Below are 12871 nucleotides of genomic sequence, written 5' to 3'. Positions count from 1 at the left end.
AGGCTCTAGGCCAAATGTATTTGAAGAAAATCTATTGCTAATGCATAACAGCAGATAGACCCTACTACATTGGGTAGATATCTGTTTGCAGTGTCAGCTTCTTCAGAAGGTTCTTACAAATGATTTTGAGGTAGAAAAGAAGAAAAGAAAAGAAAAGAAAAGAAAAGAAAAGAAAAGAAAAGAAAAGAAAAGAAAAGAAAAGAAAAGAAAAGAAAAGAAAAGAAAAGAAAAGAAAAGAAAAGAAAAGAAAAGAAAAGAAAAGAAAAGAAAAGAAAAGAAAAGAAAAGAAAAGAAAAGAAAAGAAAAGAAAAAAGAGATGTGTTGAAGTCTGCTGTTAGGATACTGGCCTTCAAAACCTGCTTTGAAGAAATTTGCATTGATGGGTGACTGGTTAAGGTGGGTTTGGGAGACTCTGACTTGCGTTCATATGAGGTAGCAGGCTCCTGGTTTGATGGTAGCACATTCTCATTTTACTCAGCTATGTCTGTGGAAACTACTGGTGATACCTTCACAACTACAGGTGAAACCAGCACAGAAACATGTGGTGTCCAGCACATACCTGCAGTTTGGTGTGTTTTGATATGTTATATACCTCAGAATCCTAGAGGCTGGAAAATCCCTCCCTGCCCATGGAGTCCCAGCTGGGCCCCATCCCCACCTTGTCCCCAGCCCAGGGCTCTGAGTGCCACTGCCAGGTGACACCTCCAGGGATGGGCACTCCAGACCCCCTGGGCAGTGCCAGGGCAGTTCCTGAGCCCTCTTTCCATAGGGAAATTCCTGCTGTGCCCACCCTGAGCCTGCCCTGGCCCAGCCTGAGGCCGTTCCCTCTGCTCCTGTCCCTGTTCCTGGGAGCACAGCCCGACCCCCCGGCTGTGCCCTCCTGGCAGGAGCTGTGCAGAGCCACAAGGGCCCCTGAGCCTCCTTTGCTCCAGGCTCAGCCCCTTCCCAGCTCCCTCAGCCTCTCCTGGGGCTCCATTCCCTTCCCAGCTCCCTCAGCCTCTCCTGGGGCTCCATTCCCTTCCCAGCTCCCTCAGCCTCTCCTGGGGCTCCATTCCCTTCCCAGCTCCCTCAGCCTCTCCTGGGGCTCCATTCCCTTCCCAGCTCCCTCAGCCTCTCCTGGGCTCCATTCCCTTCCCAGCTCCGTTCCCTTCCCTGGCCCCGCTCCAGCCCCTCCATTCCCCGTGTGAGGGCCCAGAGGTGACCCAGCACTGGAGCTGTGGCCTCAGCAGGGCCAGCACAGGGCCGGGCACTGCCCCGCTCCCGCTGCCACCCACGGCTGGCACAGCCCAGGGGCCATCGGCTCTTGGCCGCCTGGGCACCCCTGGGCTCTGTCCCAGCTTCCCAGCCCCTGTGTCCCACCCTGGAATTCAGGGAGCTGGTGTGACACAAGGCAGGACCTGGCACTTGGCCTTGTTGGCCCTCACACCGCTGGCCTCGGCCATGCTCCAGCCCGTCCTGGTCCCTCTCTAGAACCTTCCTGGCATGCAGCAGATCAATACTTCCACCCAAATTGGTGTCATCCACCAGCTCACTGAGGGAAGACTTGATTTCCTCAACCAGATATTATCAATTTGAATATCACTAAAGATATTGAACAGAACTGGGCCCAGTGCTGGGAACACCAGAAGTGATGATCCACAATCCCCACCTCTCTTTGGGCCCGGCCATCAGCCAGGGCTTTACCCAGAGAAAAGTGTACTTGTGTACGCTTATTCACAATCATAAATTGGTTTTTGCACCTCATGAGTGAAATGGGGATGAAGAGCTTGGGGGAAAAATGTTTTTTCCAGTCTCTTGGCTGATACCAAAGCATTAGGTCTGCCTGAAAGATCAGTGGGCCCTGGGAGTGTGAGAGTCTGAGCTTTGGCACGCCAACATCTGCTTTCTGAAGGATAAGACCCTAAGCTTCTTATGTTGCCTGATGCTTTAGTCTTTAATCTGTTTTGCTAAGGACCTCTAACATAAACATTAATATTTTATAGCATGATATTCCTTGCAAACAGCCAGAAAGCCCAGGAGCATGTCTGAAATGAAGTTCCTGAATTTTTTTTGAACAAGGAAGAACACCACACTGGAAGAAATTTTTAGTCATTATTGAGAATTCACAAGAATTTTCCCATGCACAGTCTTTGTGTTGTGACAGATTAATGTTTTTATTCTCTTATCAAAAATCTTGAAAGTTTTTAAATACGGGTTTTAATGAATATATGAAAGGATGTCAGGGAACTTGATAATTTTCTAATGCAGAATGATGCAAAGTTCATAATCACAAAAAAAAATTCTTCTACACTACAATTTTTCTAAACCTTGATGGAAAATGCAAATTCTAGTGGTTGGATCATTGGAAAGGTATTCAACCCTTTAGTACAAATATACAAGTCATATGCGTGTGTTTGGAGTAAGAAAGTAAAGTGTGTACAGTGCTTCTAGCAAAGATATTAAAATTGACAGAAAACATGGAAACAAAAAAGAGAAATTGGTTGAGGAGTAATTAAACCTTAAAGGAAAATGATAATCAGAAACTATTTCTCTATTACATTTAGACTAAAAAGTTTGTGGGCCTCAAAGAACTGTTTTGATAAAAGTTGTTGGTTTTTTTTTTTGTGAGGGATTTTTTTGCAGGTTTTTTTTTAATTATGTTTTCAATTTCAATTTAAATACAATCCATTGCCAAGCAATTTTGTTCAAGATAAGTTGCATTGAAATGCTGGAATGAAAGGAAGGGAGGATTTCCACATTAAAATTTATGACATTTAAACCTGCAGTTTTGCAAAGGAAGACAGAACTGATGAGGTTACTGGGGTAGAAAGGCTTTCTCAGATATTCAGAAAACAGAATAACACAATTAATTTAGTACCAGTACCACTCAGAAGAGGTACTCCATGTTGGTTGTATCAGCACAGAACATCGAGAGCTAATTTTTGTTCCAGATTAATTTTAGACTGCTGTAGATTAACACTCAAAGTCTTCAATTGCAGCAGGCTGTAAAATGTTACAGTCTGGTTCTCTGCTTTTGCACAAGTAGAAAACCAAGGTTAGAAAATGAAACTGGATCTCTGTGGATATGAAAGTGTCCAAACACCACAGGTTTGCTGCAGGTGCAGAGACCTGGATGGAAAAAATGGACCACCACAATCCATTTAAATATTAAGAAGCAATTGGAAGGCTTTTGGTGGCACTACTTTGAATTCTAAAGTCTGAAAAATAAATTATCCTGGTAAAGAATCTGAGGCTTTTGTGATGAAATACACACTGTTTTTCAAATAACTGAGCTATCTCATCGAACATCAGGAATGCTTTCTGGCCTCAGATTTCCATTTGGCTAATGACTTTCTCACATAGAGTATGACTAAAGCTGTCACTGCAGCAATGATAGCAATACATCAATAAACAACATTTCCCTGGTTTTGCTGTCTCTTCCAAGCAAAATGAAAAGATCAGTAGACTAATCACACTGCTGTTGCGGAAATGAAAATTCACAAAATATGTACAGCTAAGAAAAAAAATTGAAATCTTCTTTAGGTGCATTTTTTTTTTATTTTTTTTGCACTTGAAAGAAGAACTTACACCTAACAAATACAGTTGTGCAAAGTCTGTGACTTTCAAAGGCCAAAAAGACATTGGTGATTTTTGGTGAGTATAGTAAGATTTTCATGCCTGATCACGCAGATAATTAGGCATTGGTCCATGGAGAGCAACATATTGGTCTCTCAGATCTTCATAAATATTTTATCCCAAGCTGGACTGTGTAGAGCTGTACCTATTTTGACCAGCTGGGATCTTGCCCAGATTAGCTTTCAGCTCTTGAAACTAGTACAACATTGATATTGAGTCTTTGTGAGTACATCTTCAAGGACATTTTTGATTAAGATTAAGAACTGATCTATGTAATATACACACTATAATTTTCTCTGAATTGCTTCCTACTCAGGTTGAAATGAAGGATTTGCTAATTAAATGAGAAGATTTTTTAAAATGTTCTAATACATGTGAAACCTGGATTACTTAGCAGTGATTACATTCTTCACTGACAAATTCAGTTTTCAGTAGACGAGGGGCTCACCTTTCAGTTTCATTTAACCATTAATTTTATTTTGTTTTGTTTCTGTAGTGTTTCAAGTTACACTTTCCAAAGTTATGGATTGTGACTAACAAAGACAAACTAAAAAATGTATTCTTAAGGAAAATATTTCTTTTTTTTTTCTGCATGGAATGCTGATGCACATGTCCATGAAAATACATAAATACAGCCTTGATAGTAAAACCTCACAAGAATTTATAGGCACACCACCTTTTTCCACTCTCCAAATATAACACATTTCAATAATTTTGGCACTTTACACTTATTTTGTCATAGCCTGGTTAGTTCTGTCAGCAGGGATGTTCTCCCCCAGCTCAGACCTTTGTTATTTCAGTTTCTTGCCCCGGGACTCACCTCACACCTTTGGCCTATTTAATGTGTTCCCAGGAATCCATTCACAAGCTGTTAAAAAGGGATGATGTTGGATTTAGGAGTCTGAATAAAGTAGGGCAGATATTGGTAGACCGGCTGGAATTTTAAGGGCCAAAAAACCCTTAAAAAAGCAATAAGGATTTACCTGATCTTATTTATGGCATGCAACTAAAAAATAAACAATTAAAGTGATTGACTATATTATATGCTAATGAAAGATGATGAAGCTGAAGGTGAAATGTTGACTTTTTTTTTTTTCAAAGTAGAGAAAGCAATAAAAGGATTTGTCATAGTAGGAGGCATTGTGTTTTACACAAGAAAAAGATGATTAAAATTACTTTATTTAATATTTCATGAGAAGTTTAAAAAAAGTCATTCAATGATACATTTCCAGTGGATAAAATGCTTAGAGCATGGCAAGAAGAGCTTGTGACTGTGGGATTCTCAATGTGAATTAGCAGACAAAATCTACTTACTCAATCAATTATACATATATGTGCATATATATAATAATATATATACACAAATATAACTATATATATGCAAATAGATATCTCAGATGTAGATATATTTGGATAGAAATAAAAGCAGTCTACAGTTTATCAGTTCTTCCTGATGTTAATTGGAAATTTTTGCTCTACAGGAAGGTTGGGAAGGAATAAAGAAAAAATAAAGGAAAAGAAAAAATAAAGGAAAAGAAAAAAAAAAGGAAAATAAAAAGGGAAAAAAGCACTGGGCTGAAGAAAGCCGATTTCTTTTAGACTTTCTCTCTGCATGGGAGATTTGATAGCAAGTACTGCAGTTTAAAAGTCTGAGTAAATGCAAATGAAGGAGAAACTGGGACATCTGGGTATAAAAGTATATTATGTAGTTCCAAGAGGTCCAGTGGCACTTGTGTTGTGTTTAATCAAGTAGAACAAAGTAGATATTAGATCCTTGTAGACTATTTTGCTTAGCATTCCACAAGTAGTATTTAAATCTCAGCGGCCTGAATGCTAATTAATAGAACAAATTAATCTTTTTGACCCAAAGGAAATTTACAACTGTGTTCTTCTCACACTTACAAGGGTATTTATGTTGACTTTCAATGGCTCTGTTGCAAGGGCTGGATAAGAGACATGTGGCAGCCCCAAATCCAAAACAGAATAATCATGTTTTAATCAGTGAGAGGCTTTTTAGAATGTAATTGTTAGAGCAGAACAAGGTTATCCATCAGTTCCTTGTCAAAACACTCTGACCTCTCAGAGGAGATCATTTTCTTAGGAAGAAACAATTTTTTTCTTCCATAGAAGTTTGTAAATCAATACTTGTTTCCTAAAGGTACCCAGAGGTTTTCCTAATGTGTTGTGTTAATGGGCAACAAGGAAAACAAGATTGCAGTGGATGCCAGATGGAAAAAAGTATCTGAATGTGAAGAAAAGGAAAATTCATTTCAATTGTTGAGGTACAAGCTCAGTTGATGAGGGCATTATGAGTGAGAAAGAGAGCTGAAATGCTCCAGAACTCCTTTGCAGCTGCCACAGGTTCGGTTGGTGGGGAATTTCAAAGAGTTTTATAAGGCAGGAAGAAGGGCCTTGAAAGAACATTTTTGTGCCTGAGAAAGAAGGGCTGGGTTTAACCCACAATGTTTTGTAATCTTTTCTGTGTCCAGCTGCAAACTCTGCTCCTGCCTCAGCACTGGGATGTGCAAGGTGTGAGACCACTTCCCTGACAGCTCTTTGGACGTGAAAGCTCTGTTAGACTTCAAGGCTGCAGACCATAAATCATCTCCCAAATCAGATCCACAGAGTGGTGAATATCCTTCCACTTCCATCTGTACCCTGGTTTTAAATCAATTGTTTTGGTCATCCCCTAAATTTGCAGGATTTTCAGCTGTTGGAAGGTTGTCACATAACAACTGCAGAAGGTTTAACTTCCTCCCTGGCATTATTCTGTTGTAAAACACAGAATAGTTTTGTCTTAGCACCATGTGGAATTCTGTCCTCCACTTTGCATGCAAACTTGCTCATGCAGGCACGCTGCTAGATATCCAAATTTTTTTTTTTTTTTTTGGTGGGGGGGTGGGGGACAGCAAGTCAAAAAAATTATCACTTCAGCTTGGATGTCAGGAGAGACTGAGAAAATTCTGACATACACAGCCAAGCCATCTTTTCAGTTAAAAAATTCTACATTTCCCACTGGAAAACAGAACACTGATCAATGCTGAAGGTTTCAATCAACACTTATTAACCCTCAAAACCCTAACTGCTGAAACACAGAGCTTGGAAGTGTTTATTCAGCCAGGTAAAGTTTTTTGTTATACAGTTCACTTTTATTTCCTCACAAATCTTGCAGTCTTTTTTGGTCTAAATAGAGCAGTTTTCGTGATGGTGAGTTTCCACGATTGTGTCACAGAAGCACACTGTCTGCCCTGAGGAGGGGTGTAGTTCCTGAGGAGTCTTCAGGTGGAAGGCTAAGATGTCAAGGGTTTTCATTCACATCAGTGAAAGCAAAATCAGAAACTCAGCTCAGGACAATCTGTACAGTGTGACCCAGAAGAAACAGAAAACCCCCCTTTTTTTTTTTTCTTTTTTTTTTGTGGTTTGTTTCTGTTATACTTTTATGTAATTTGGTTTCATTTGTTGAAAACATTCTTTGTGGGCTGTTTACAGGTGGAAAAAAGAAATGCAAATTTTAACTTTTTTTCCTCTAAGGCTGGCAAAAAACTGAATTGCTCTGAATTTCCACCTTTGTGAAGAAACCATACCGAAAAGATGAATGTCAGCTTATATCATTAAAAAACCCAAAAACCAAATCAAACAACCAAACCAAAACCCAAAAAACCTCAACTAAACTAAAATAAAATAAAACAAAAACAAACAGGGAAAAAACAGAAAAAACCAAACAAACAAACCACCAAAAATGAAACAAGAAAACCAATCAATCAAAGAAAAAAAACCAAACCAACCAATCATCCAAAAAACCCCCTCCCCAAAAAAAACAAACAAAAAAACCCCAAACACAAACAAAAAACCCCCCACAAAAACAAACAAAGAAACAAAACCAGCTGTTATTTCTTGGTCATACTTTCACAACCATGTTAGCCCCTCTTGCTCTAACCTGTGCACATATAGTGTTCCAGATGTAGTCTCTCCTTTTTTTTCTTCAAAAAGTGAGACTCTTCTGAGTAGTGTAAAAATGCCAATTGAGTAGGCTGATGGCGTAAAGGACCTCCTGAAACTCTAAACAGAGTACTGTGTCATTAAAACATCACTTTCTTCCAATTGGTTTGTCTATAAGGTGTGAAATATTGGTGGGGTTTTTTTCTTTCAGCTGTAAGAATCAAGATCAGACAATTAAATAATCACAGAACGGTTTGGGTTGAAATGGATCTTATACCCTTCTGGTCCCTTTCCTCATATCCCAGTATTATTTAACCCATTATTTTCCTTGGCAGACATATCTCTAGACACAGAGTCTGCTGGTAACTCATAAAAAATGCACCACTCAGCAGCCAGGGCACAAGAGCAATCACTCATGGTACAGAGCCCTCAGCCAAGATAGCAATTTTACAAGGAATTTTTATCAGCATTACTATCTGGATAGTCTGCCCTAACAGAATGCAGCAGAATAATTAAACTGAGCAGACTGCCAAAGCACATGTTAATTAACTTTGGTTAACTTCTTCCAGTATTAACTGTGAGAGTGACATCAGTTGAAATAATTAGGCATCAGAGACCTCTAAAAGTACATCAGCTTGTTCATTTTCTAATGCTTTGCCCTCGCTGAGCACTTGTGGACCTCAGGGGACCTGCTTGAACCCTGCTGCTATCAGCAGCATCTCACAGGCAGGTGTGGTGGTGCTGCATTTCTGCAAAAAGCAGGAGCCTCACATTACAGTCAGGGCAGGAAAATGAAGGGCTTTGAGCTTTACAGGACACCAGGAGCAGGAAAATCCTCATACTACTAATGCAGGCCAGCAGAACAGGCAGATTTCCTCTGATCCAGTAACACAACCTGCACTCAAACTAGTACAGAATAAAAACACTTTTCATTTAAAATTAAATATGCAAGCAGCTCTTCACATGTTAATAATCATGCTTAAGGTTTCTATTATTCCTCCAAGCCTTGTTCACCAATCTAACAGAAAATAAAGAGAATTTACTAATAAACTTTATAGGTGATAAGTTTTTCCTTCTGCGAGGGCCATGTTGTGATTTAAGATGGATGAACCATAGCTATGATCATTGCTCTTCCCACAAGGAGAATAGAAACCTGCTTCCCATTCCTGGCCCTATAAAGAGAATTTACCTTTCCGAACTCTTTTGAGAGCACTGTCGAATCTCTTGAAAAAGAGGGGAAAACCTCTAATCATCAACCACTGGTGCAGACAAAACAGTTCTGGGGAGCCATGTACAATTAAAATATGCAGGAAAATCCAAAAAAACAAAACCAAAACCCCCCCATCGCTTCAGTATCTCTACCTTTGGGTTTCAGGATACCAAATATTTTCAAAGCATCACCATTTGCTCTTAAATTTGTGCAAGCTTTGCCTGCAACAACTTTGTGGAGTTCTGCTCATTATCACACAGCATAACTCTTCTCTGTACCCAAACCACAACTTCAATAGACCAAAAGCTTCCCAAACCACTCATCTTTCTAACATTTGCACAGCCACCTACTCCAAATCATCACTCTGAGCCCAGAAGAAACGTGCAGCACTCTACAGTGCCTCAGCTCTTGAAGGTGGGGAGTAACATTCTGTTTTCACTGCTAATTTTTTACAAAGATAGGCTTCTGGATATATCTGTCACTAAGTGTAGAAGAAAGCTACTGAGAGGAAAAAAAGGTTTTCAATATTGACGGTACATTAGTGTGATTTTTTTAAAAAATCAGTTATTGTGTACAGCCACAGCCTGAAGCAGCTTTCAAGCACATTTTTCAGCTTTTTTGGGCACCCAGCATCCAGCCAGGGTTAACCCATCACAGCCCTACAGATAAGTGTAACCTAGGCTAAAACTTGAAAAGTTCAAAACAAACAAAAAATTCATTTTCTTTTATTTTGTTCTTCTTGTTCAGTCTTAGATATGAAGGGGATTTTTAAAAAAATATAGGTCTACTTATGTACAGTCGTATTCCAGGGATAATATTGCTGTTTTCTTGAAGGTCATGGAAAAGGTGTTTTGCTATCCCCTCTGCAAGGACATAGTTCCTTCAATACATAAGGCCTGGGGTGCTGCCACTGCCTCAAATATTGCCTCAAATAGTGTAAAAGTATGAAGCATCCGGCCAACAGGAAAACTGTTCCTTGGAAGAAGAAAATCAGCTCTTTGGTAATATCTAAGTCTGGATTTATGACAAAAAAAGTCCCCTTCAGTCTACTTGAGAAGACTTTTTCCATTAGCATAGGGTTAAATCATCATAGCAACCAACTCTGAATGGTGCAGCCTGTTGAGAGGTGCTCTCCATGCTGATGAACAAGTGCTTATTTTGACATTTTCACGGGTCTCCACAATGACTCCAATGAGTTTAACCAAAAATTTCATTGTGCATCAGAAGCTGTAGCATACTGATAAACAAGTGTGCTGTGGAAAGGGCTGCTGCCTTGCAGGGCCAGACTTTGCTGCCTGCATGGAAAGCCTCCCCAGGTGCAGTGGTTTTATTTCCCCAGGCTGTGTATCTCACACTCCTGCCTGTTCATTCACCTTGATTAGCAGCACAGGTTAAATTAATTTTTCTTGTTCTTCATTCACACAATACTGTTGTTCACTGCAGAATTCACTAATTTGTGGTTTCCCACTCCCAAGTCTTGTTTTCACCAACAGTCTGAAGATTTTGTATATTCTGATGGAAATATTTGCTGTTTAAATTCTGCACTTATTAGGTATTAATGCTCATCTAAAAATCATGTGTTTATACATGGAGATCTATGTCTTTTGTTTTCTTGTCTTAGCAAACCTTGGTTTGCTAAATTTTATTACAAATATATATTTAGATTTTCTAGCGCATTTAAAAAAATTCTTTCCACTGCTAGAGCAGAAAAATGTACTTAGAATAATGTAATTTCTTAACTTAATGACTTTTAGAAAAAAGGGCTTGAAAGTAATTTCATTTTTTAATCATTTAATATTGCAAAGTTGTAACTTATTTCTAGTGAACAAGTCAGGCTTGAAAAGAAACATAGAGCTAAACTTTAAAATTATGTATCTGAACCATCAATAACTGTCATTTCATATAGAAAGCTTTTTAAAGGCTAAGAAAATGTGACAATTCTATGTTGGTGGAAAATTAAAATACTATGTTATCAAATCTCAGTTCCACGAGTATTCTTCACACTGCAATAGGCTGTGTGAAGAATTAAATTGAGTGAAACACATTAAAAAAAAATTAACAAGAGGCAGCTTCAGAAAAGAAATTTTTTGGTGAGTTTTGTCATAAAACAAAAAATTTATTTTGTAGAGCATAGCAAAAAATTTTTTTTAATCAGTCAATGCTTCTCTTTTTTTTTCTTTCACTCATTACAGTTATGGTGGGGAAATTATGGGGAAACAGGAAGAAATATAGCTCATATCTCAGATAACTTCACTTTTGATCTACAGTTTTTTACAGGTTTGTTTTTTTTTTTTGGAAACTTTTGAATCAAAACTCAAGAAACATTTAATTAACAATAAAAATTCTGTTTCTTTAATTTGACATATTCCATTTGGCTATTAATAGAGGAGCATATTTTTAGAACACTGAAAATTTTCCAGGCCAAGAGAATTATACATTGGCAAATAGATGGCAAATATACTTTATATCATAACAATACTTACTCATTTAAGTGGATTACAGCCAATTACATCTGATGTGCTAAAGAGCAATGACCTCTTTTTTTCTTAAATTAAAAGTAGAGTTTCATTAACTTCAGCTGAATTCAACCACATCCTTTGTGAAACGTGCATTTTGGCAGTCTAAACTGTTCTGAGTCTTATTTACCTTATCAAACCAGTCAGATATTAAACCCACGTCAACAAAACATTGTTCTTTGGAATATTCCTTTCCAATTAGGAGAATTCCTCATCCTTAACAAATGAATTTCTTATCTGTATTGCTTTCACGTTATCACAGCTAAGTGCCAGAAGAGGACAATAATATTTAATGAGAAATCACATGAGACAAGGAAATGAAATAATGTGGGAAGCAGTGCCAGTTTATCAGCAGCGGTGTACAAACGTGTAGCTCTCCTGGAGTTGAGCTGAGTTGAAGTTTTCCTGAACTGAGTTATTTACATCAGTCAAAACTAAAGGCTTTGAGGTTTTTTGTTTGGCTCGTTGCTTTGGTTTGTTGGGGTTTTTTGGTTTGTTTTAGTATTTTTTTTTTTTCATTTCATAGTCTTTCATTCTTACTGCTGGATTTTTAAACTGTTGTTTATGGAATTAAAGATGGCTTTTTTCCTTAGAAAGAAAGCTCCACCTGGAGCTGCTTTCTAAATTTTTCCTCTACTAGCTGGTTGCTATTTCTACATGAATTTGAAAAAAATGAAGGGTTTTATAAGCACCATTGGAATCTCTCTGGAGGTTAAAACATAGTGCTGACCTAAAGAAAGCAGCCTTTAATTTGTATCTAATTTCTTTGTAGCAATAGAATTTGGACAATTACATTTCTAAGTTTATAATGAGCTTTAAAAATAAAATAAAAATGTAGTATAGGAAAAAGGAAGTTAACATCCTCAAAAAGCAGTGGATAATTTCTGTCTGAAGAGATAGACAATGCTCCTGCATCCAAACATCTCACTGACTCTATTTTCAATCTGCCTCTCCAGTGTACAGAAAATAAAATCTTTAATTAATGATTGTGATGTACATTAGCTCCTATTTATTAGGAGCTTCCTAATAAATAAAGTAATAAAGTAATAAATTTTACTGGTAAAATTTGTCATTCCAGGTGTTAAACATTTCAGGGAAGTGGAATTGACATGCAAGATTACCTTAAAAGGGATGAAAATTCAAAATCCACTGGAGACTGGGGCACCAACTAGCCCATTTTTTTGCAGAATATTTTGTCATAAATTACTTTATTCTGCATGCACTTATATTTTGTGTGTACAAAGATAGAGGAGGTTTTTTTGCAGCTTCTAATTGGAGAAATGTGTGGGACCATCCAAAATTTATTAAAATATGAGAGCATTTTCTTTACATAAAACCTAGAATGACAGCAATGAGAGCAAAAGTTTGCATATCTTAATGTCTTGAAAGATGTTGTGATATCAAGTACTTTTTTTAAAGCTACAAAAACGTGGGTTGGAAATAACACACAATTTTATGAAAAAAAGCAAGACTAAATAAATAAGAATTTCCAAGGATTAAGTGAGATCTTATAGTCTTTAAAACAGGAATAGATATCTTCCTAGCTGAAAAAACCTGCACAACTCAAATTATTTGCTAGAGTCAATGGGTT

The 12871-nt window shown here is 38.0% G+C and overlaps 1 long non-coding RNA gene across 1 annotated transcript; it reads left to right on the top strand.

The window, feature by feature from the left end:
* Nucleotides 1-6513: 6513 nt before the first annotated feature.
* Nucleotides 6514-11758, top strand: LOC135290357 (uncharacterized). The gene is made up of 3 exons (XR_010353129.1): nucleotides 6514-6736; nucleotides 10957-11041; nucleotides 11543-11758. It is a non-coding gene; the product is annotated as an uncharacterized LOC135290357 (long non-coding RNA).
* The last annotated feature ends 1113 nt before the right edge of the window (nucleotides 11759-12871 follow it).

Source organism: Passer domesticus, chromosome Z, assembly GCF_036417665.1.
Source record: "Passer domesticus isolate bPasDom1 chromosome Z, bPasDom1.hap1, whole genome shotgun sequence".
Classification (NCBI taxonomy): domain Eukaryota; kingdom Metazoa; phylum Chordata; class Aves; order Passeriformes; family Passeridae; genus Passer; species Passer domesticus.
The sequence above is the reverse complement of the archived record's forward strand: the minus strand, read 5'-3'. Positions and strand labels throughout refer to the sequence as shown.